This window comes from Pteropus vampyrus, unplaced genomic scaffold, assembly GCF_000151845.1.
Source record: "Pteropus vampyrus isolate Shadow unplaced genomic scaffold, Pvam_2.0 Scaffold286, whole genome shotgun sequence".
Lineage (NCBI taxonomy): Eukaryota > Metazoa > Chordata > Mammalia > Chiroptera > Pteropodidae > Pteropus > Pteropus vampyrus.
This window is the reverse complement of record NW_011889067.1, coordinates 1165708-1171962: the sequence shown is the minus strand read 5'-3', so window position 1 is coordinate 1171962 and position 6255 is coordinate 1165708. Positions and strand designations below refer to the sequence as shown.

The window sequence follows — 6255 nt, the reverse complement described above, 5'->3', positions numbered from 1 at the left end:
GTGTAACTAAAAATTTCTTTGAAAAGATCACTTTTTACCAACCTTTACCTAGATGAGGGGGGAAGGGGAGGGAGAGGGAATGAAAGAGAGAAAAAGCACCAGAGGGAGGGAGTGAGAAAGCAGCGGGCTGGGGAAGAGGCGAAGGGTGCAAACACAATCAGACATGTCAGAATTCTACGAACACCTACACGCCCAAAACCGGATCACCGAGGTAAAATGGACAAATTCCTGGAAACATACAAATTACCTACATTCACTCAAGAACACACAAAATCTCAGTAGACCTCTAACAAGTAAAAATACTGATTAGTAATCAAAAACTTCCCAAAAAGCAAATTTCAGGACCGCATGGAGTCATTGCTGAATTCTACTGAGCATCTAAAGAGAAATCAACATCAATCCTTCTCAAACTCTTCGAAAAAAACAGAAGAGGGGAAAACACTTTCCAACTCATTCCATGAAGTCAGGATTTCCCTCACACCAATGCCATATTAAGACATCACAAAATGGAAAGTCAGAAACCAATACCCGTTATGAATCTCCATGCAAAATCCTCAACAAAATACCAGCAACCCGAATCCATCAGCCCCTGAAAAGGCTGACACGCCACAAGGTGGAATTCACGCTAGGGACGCGAGGGCGGTTTGGTGTGAGAAAATCGTCACGCGTCACAGTGCTGGAGAGAACCAAACACACGGTCACCTCAGCTGACGCAAGAAAGGCATTTCCAAACGGCAACACCCGTTCGTGACAGAAACCCTCAGAAAACCAGGGATGGGGGAAGAGTCCTCAACACCAAAAAGGACGTTTATGAAAAGGCCACGACACCAGGCTCCGTGAGGAAAGAATGAAAGTAAGTTTCACCCTCGGTTTCACGTGACGCCAGAAAGCCTTTCGGCTTTCCCTGCACTAGAAGCTCCAGCCAGGGCAACTGGAAGAAGAAAAGGCATCTGAGACCATTTCTATTTGCAGGTGACATGATCCTACCCATAGGAAATCCCAAGAAACCCACCAGAAAGCTCCTTGAGCTAATAAATTCAGCACGATTGCAGAGCGCAAGGTCATCACACAAAAACGGGATGTGTTCTTTATCCACCAGTAACGAACAATGGAAAAGTGACTTAAGCAAGCAGTTCCATTTACAACGACATGGACATGTGGGTTTTCCACACCGAGCAATTCTCCCGCTCTGCAGACACACCCTGGGTGGCCTACAATTTAATTCAATTTTGACACTACTGACCCAGTTAGCACAGACCCCACAAGGTAGGAGCTCAAGACCGCCCCCTGCTTCAGAGGCCAATCACAAGTAGGGGGTCCCCAGGTTACCCACAGTTCTACTTGACCTGGCTATAAACTGGGGCTTCCATGACCCCCTCTTCAGGTTCAGTAATCTGTAAGAATGGTTTACAGTTTGAGGGGAAACTTTACTCTTACTGGTTTATTATAAAGGACACAAAAAGCCAGGCGAAGAGGCACCTAGGGTCAGGTCTGCATGGGGACCGGAGGGATTTAGCTCCCAAATCTCACCGTTTATTTTTTTTAATTTGATTAGTTTCAAGCATACAGTACACTGGTTAGACATTTATACGGTTTATAAAACGATCCCCCTAATTGCTCCCCACCCTGGCCCTCCCTCTATCCATAACGTTACTGCTGACTGCATCCCCTACGCCGTGTGACCATCTATCAACTACTAATTAGTACTTCTTTACCCCTTCACCCCATTCTGCGAGCCCAACACCCTTCCCCTCTGGCTGTCTCACCAGACTGACCTCTGTATTTGTGAGTCTGTTTTAGTTTGTTCTTTTTGTTCCTTAGATTCTGCATATAGGTGAAGTCATATAGTATTTCTCTTTCTCTGACTTATTTCACTCAGCCTAACAACCTCTAGGTCCATCCATGTCGTTGCAAATGATCACTTAGTTTTTATGGAGGCTGAATTATGATTAAGTCATTGGCTACTGGTGATTAACTTAATCCTAGTCCCCAGAGGTCAGCCCTCTAATAACCAACCAGCAGCCAGCGCATTCCTGGAGCTACCTGTGAGCTGGCAAGTCAGTGCATTAGCATCACCTCAAGTGTGGTCTGAAGGGGTCATCATGGATAAGAAAACAGGCCCTCCCAACCCCATCGCTCAGGAAATCCCAAGGTTTTCATAAGCTTTCGAGCCAAGAACTGGGGATGAAGACCAAATATCTATTTCTTATTACCTCACAATATCACAATCTAGGATACCAAAACACCCGGGAATAAATTTAATCAAGGAGTGAGAGATTCATTCCTGAAAATTACAAAACATCCCTGAAAGACATTAAAGAAGGCCTAAGTCAATCAGAAGCCATCCCTTCCCCAGACCGGAAAACAGTGTTTTCAAGGTGTCCACATTCCCCCAAAGCCATTGTGGACAAAAAGGGGGCCACACACTACACCTGACAAGCTCAGGGCCGAAATTAACCAACCACACAGGAGGGTCTGCACACAAAAATCCCTAACAGCAGGTCACGGTGGGCAGCCACCTCCTGGCCTGTGGCTTCCTTGACAAAGGTCAGTCTTGACCTTAAGTGAGCCTGTCTGTTGTCTCTGTGCATCTAAAGTAACAAGCCCTTGGAATGTCGAGTCACAGTAACCTTTCTGCAGACCCCTGAGGCACAGCCCACCGCACCGGGGCCAAGCCCCCAGAGCCACTCATTGTCATACTGTCCCTCGGATGCCATCTGAGTGCTGTACATGTTGCTAACTACCTCGGACTCACCAGTGTCCAAGAACCACGTGTCTCCATTTTCCTTTTAATCCAGTCCCGGCGATTTCCCTGCTTTGCTCTCCTGCCGGCAATGGATTTCCTGTAACCCTCCTCGCTTCTCCTCCTTTGATTCTAATGTAACAGTAACGCCCGTTCTCTAGAGCATTTTCTCAATCCCTTGAGATTCTACTTCCTAGCTGCTGCTGTCAGTTTGACTGAAACGCGTAAAAATTTTCTACAGGTTTAGACGTTTCTCATATCGACACCACCTACGAAATTCCTAGGAACTTTTATGCAGAAATGGAAAAGCTGATCATCCTCAAATTCATATGGAACTGTGTCCTCCCCTCTCCCCCAATTCATATGTTGAAGCCTTGACCCCCAGCGCCTCAGAATGTAACTGTATTAGATGAGGCCTTTAGTGAGATTAAGTCACAACGAGGCTTAGGGCGGGCCCTAGTCTAATCTGACTGGTGTGATTATGAGAAGAGAAATTTGGACACAGACACATCAGGGATGTGCACGCACAGAAAAAAGGCCATGTGAGAACACACAGAAGGTGGCCACCTGCAAGCCAAGGAGAGAGGCTTCCTCATTGAAACCAACCCTGCTGACACCTTGATCTTGGACTTCTAGTCTACGGAACTGCATAAAAATAAATTCCCGTGTAAGTCGCCCAGCCTGTGGTATTTTATGGCAACGCTAGCAAAATGGCACACCCCAGGGAGCCCCCAAAAAGCCTGAAAAGAACAAAGTTAACGGACCCACACTTCAAGGTTACAGACCTGCAGTAACCGGAACACCCGCATACTGGCCTAAGAACAGACATATAGACCCACGGACCAGCACTGGGGTTTAGAAATAAACCCGAACACTCACGCTGACTTCTGACAAGGGAGCCAAGTCCATTCGGCGGGGAAAGAACAGTCTCTCTAACAAATGACGCTGGGCCAGCAGGACTTCGACATGTGAAAGAATGAAGCTGGACCCCTTACTCATACCATGCACAAAAATTAACACAAAATGGATCGAAGACCTAACTATAAGCACTAAAACCATAAAACTCTTGAAAGAAAACATAGGGGTAATTCTTCATAACTTTGGGTTTTCCAAGATTCTTAGATATGACACCAAAAGCATAGGCAAAACAAAAGATAAATTGGACTTCATCAAAAAAAATTTCTTTTTATGCGAGGCAACCCTTGGTTGACCTCAGATTGCAATTGCAAGGACCTGGCCTTTTTTTTTTTTTACGCCTACAGCACCTGGTCTTCCTAGGTGGTCTCCCATCCAAGTACTAACCAGGCCCGACCCTGCTTAGCTTCCGAAATCAGACGGGATCGGGCTTGTTCAGGGTGGCACGGCCGTAGACGGACTTCATCCAAATTTAAAGCATTTGTGAATTAAAGGACACTGTCGACAGAGAGAAAAGGGAACAGAAAAGACCACCTACTGGTCTTCCAAGAGAGTCACCAACGATACATCTGATAAGAGGTTAATACCCAAAATATGTAAAGAACTCATACAATTTAACCACCACAAAAAAGCAATCTGATTAAAAAAATGGGCAGAGGACCTGAATAGACATTTCTCCAAAGAGGACACACAGGTGGACAACAGATATATGAAAAGAGGCTCAATGTCACTAATCATCAGGGAAATGCAAGATAAATCCCCACGAGATAGCCATTCTGACACCACCAATAAATCAACGAACAGGTGCTGGTGAGGGTGTGGAGAGAAGGGCCCCTCGTGCACTGTTGGTGGGACTGTAAACCAATGCAGCCACAATAGAAAAGTCTGGAGGTTCTGCAAAAAAATTAAAATTTTTTTATGATCCAGCAATTGCACTTCTGGGTATTTAACTCCAAAAATCTAAAACACTAATTTGAAAAGATATATGCACCCCTACATTCATTTTAGTATTGTTTACAAAAGGCAAGATATGGAAGCAAACTAAGTGCCCATCAATAGATAATTTGATAAAGATGTGCACGCAAGACAAGGGAATGTTACTCGGCCTTAAAAAAAATGAAATCTTGCCATTTGCAACGACATGGATAAACCTAGAGAGTACTTTGCAAGTGAAATAAGTCAGAGAAAGACAAATACCACATGATATCACTTACTATATGTGGGATCTAAAGAACCAAATAAATGGACGAACAAAACAGACACACAGATACAGAGAACGAACTGATAGTTGCCAAATGGGAAGCGGGTCGGGGGCTGAGTGAAAAAAGTGAAGTGAAGGGATTGAGAAGTACCAACTGGTCATCACAGAACAGTCGTGGGGATGCAGTCAGCACAGGGGGTGGAGAGTACAGAACAGTCAACACTGCTGCAGTAACTGCATGGTGTCAGGTGAGTACTAATCGGGGGATCACTGTAAATCATATAAATGTCTAACCACTACACTGTATACCTGGAACTAACATAAAATACTATTAACTGTAATTGAAAATAAAACTTTTAATAAAAAGGATATTTACATAAAAAAACATAAATACTGACTAGTATTAGCCAGTATGTATAGCTTCATACTGAACAGGAGTTTAATTTTCTTATAATTTTTATTTAAAAAATGTATGCACTTGGTTAAAAGATTTTATAATTCTAAAACGATCTGCTCTTCTCTGTCAACCGTGAAAGGGTTGAGATTTGCTAGTGGCGAGTGTCCCTGTTTGGGTCCAAGCTGAAATTTCCTCGTGTCTGCTAGTGAGCTGAGATGACCTGCACAAGACACAGGAGAGGTTCTGGCTAAAAGAGGGAAGCCCGATGGGGAAACTGGGCAAAACTGGACCCGTCAGCACCTGTCTCAAATACTGGCTCGGAGCACTGAGAGATGAGCTTCGGGCAGCAGCTAAAGAAGCTGTTGCCGCGATGCTTTGTGACCTGGGGGCATGCACACAGCTCCTTCGGTTTCCGAGTGACAAGGACACAGAATGAAGGAGCAAGGCGTCCCTGCCACTCAGACCTGGAAGCCAGCACGGCTGTAGTAAAACCCAGGCAAGGAGCCTGGCGTGAACAACAGGGCAGCAGCAGCAGTGGCCAGGTGGGGTCTCACGTGGCTCCCAGGCTGGAGCCTTCTGCCAGCAGCCTTGGGGCAGGACCGTTAGCAGAAAAGACACATTCTCATTTAAAACCTAAGTCATTGTATTTCCTGTATTCCTCTCTTCCCTCACATGGAGTCTGTTCATTCTATCCTCAAGAAGAAAAACAAGAGTCCAGCTTTCAACACGATATTTTTGAACCATTAAAAACAGTAAACACCAAAACCACCATGAGTTATCACACCTGTCAGAAAGGCTATCATCAACAAATCAACAGAAAACCAGCGCCGGCGAGGATGGAGAACAGGGAACCGTGGTGTCCTAACAGTGGCCTTGCAAACTGGTGCAGCCACGACAGAAACAGCACGAGGGAGCTCAAGAAAATTAAAAACAGAACTGCCTTATGAACCAGCATCGCACTTCTGAGCATCTGAAGAAACCCACATTTCAAAACACAAA

General features: G+C 45.1%; 1 non-coding gene across 1 annotated transcript; it reads right to left on the bottom strand.

Moving 5' to 3' along the window:
* Positions 1–3996: 3996 nt before the first annotated feature.
* LOC111729868 lies at positions 3997–4115 on the bottom strand. Its single transcript, XR_002776437.1, has one exon. It is a non-coding gene; the product is annotated as a 5S ribosomal RNA (ribosomal RNA).
* Between the last annotated feature and the right edge of the window lie 2140 nt (positions 4116–6255).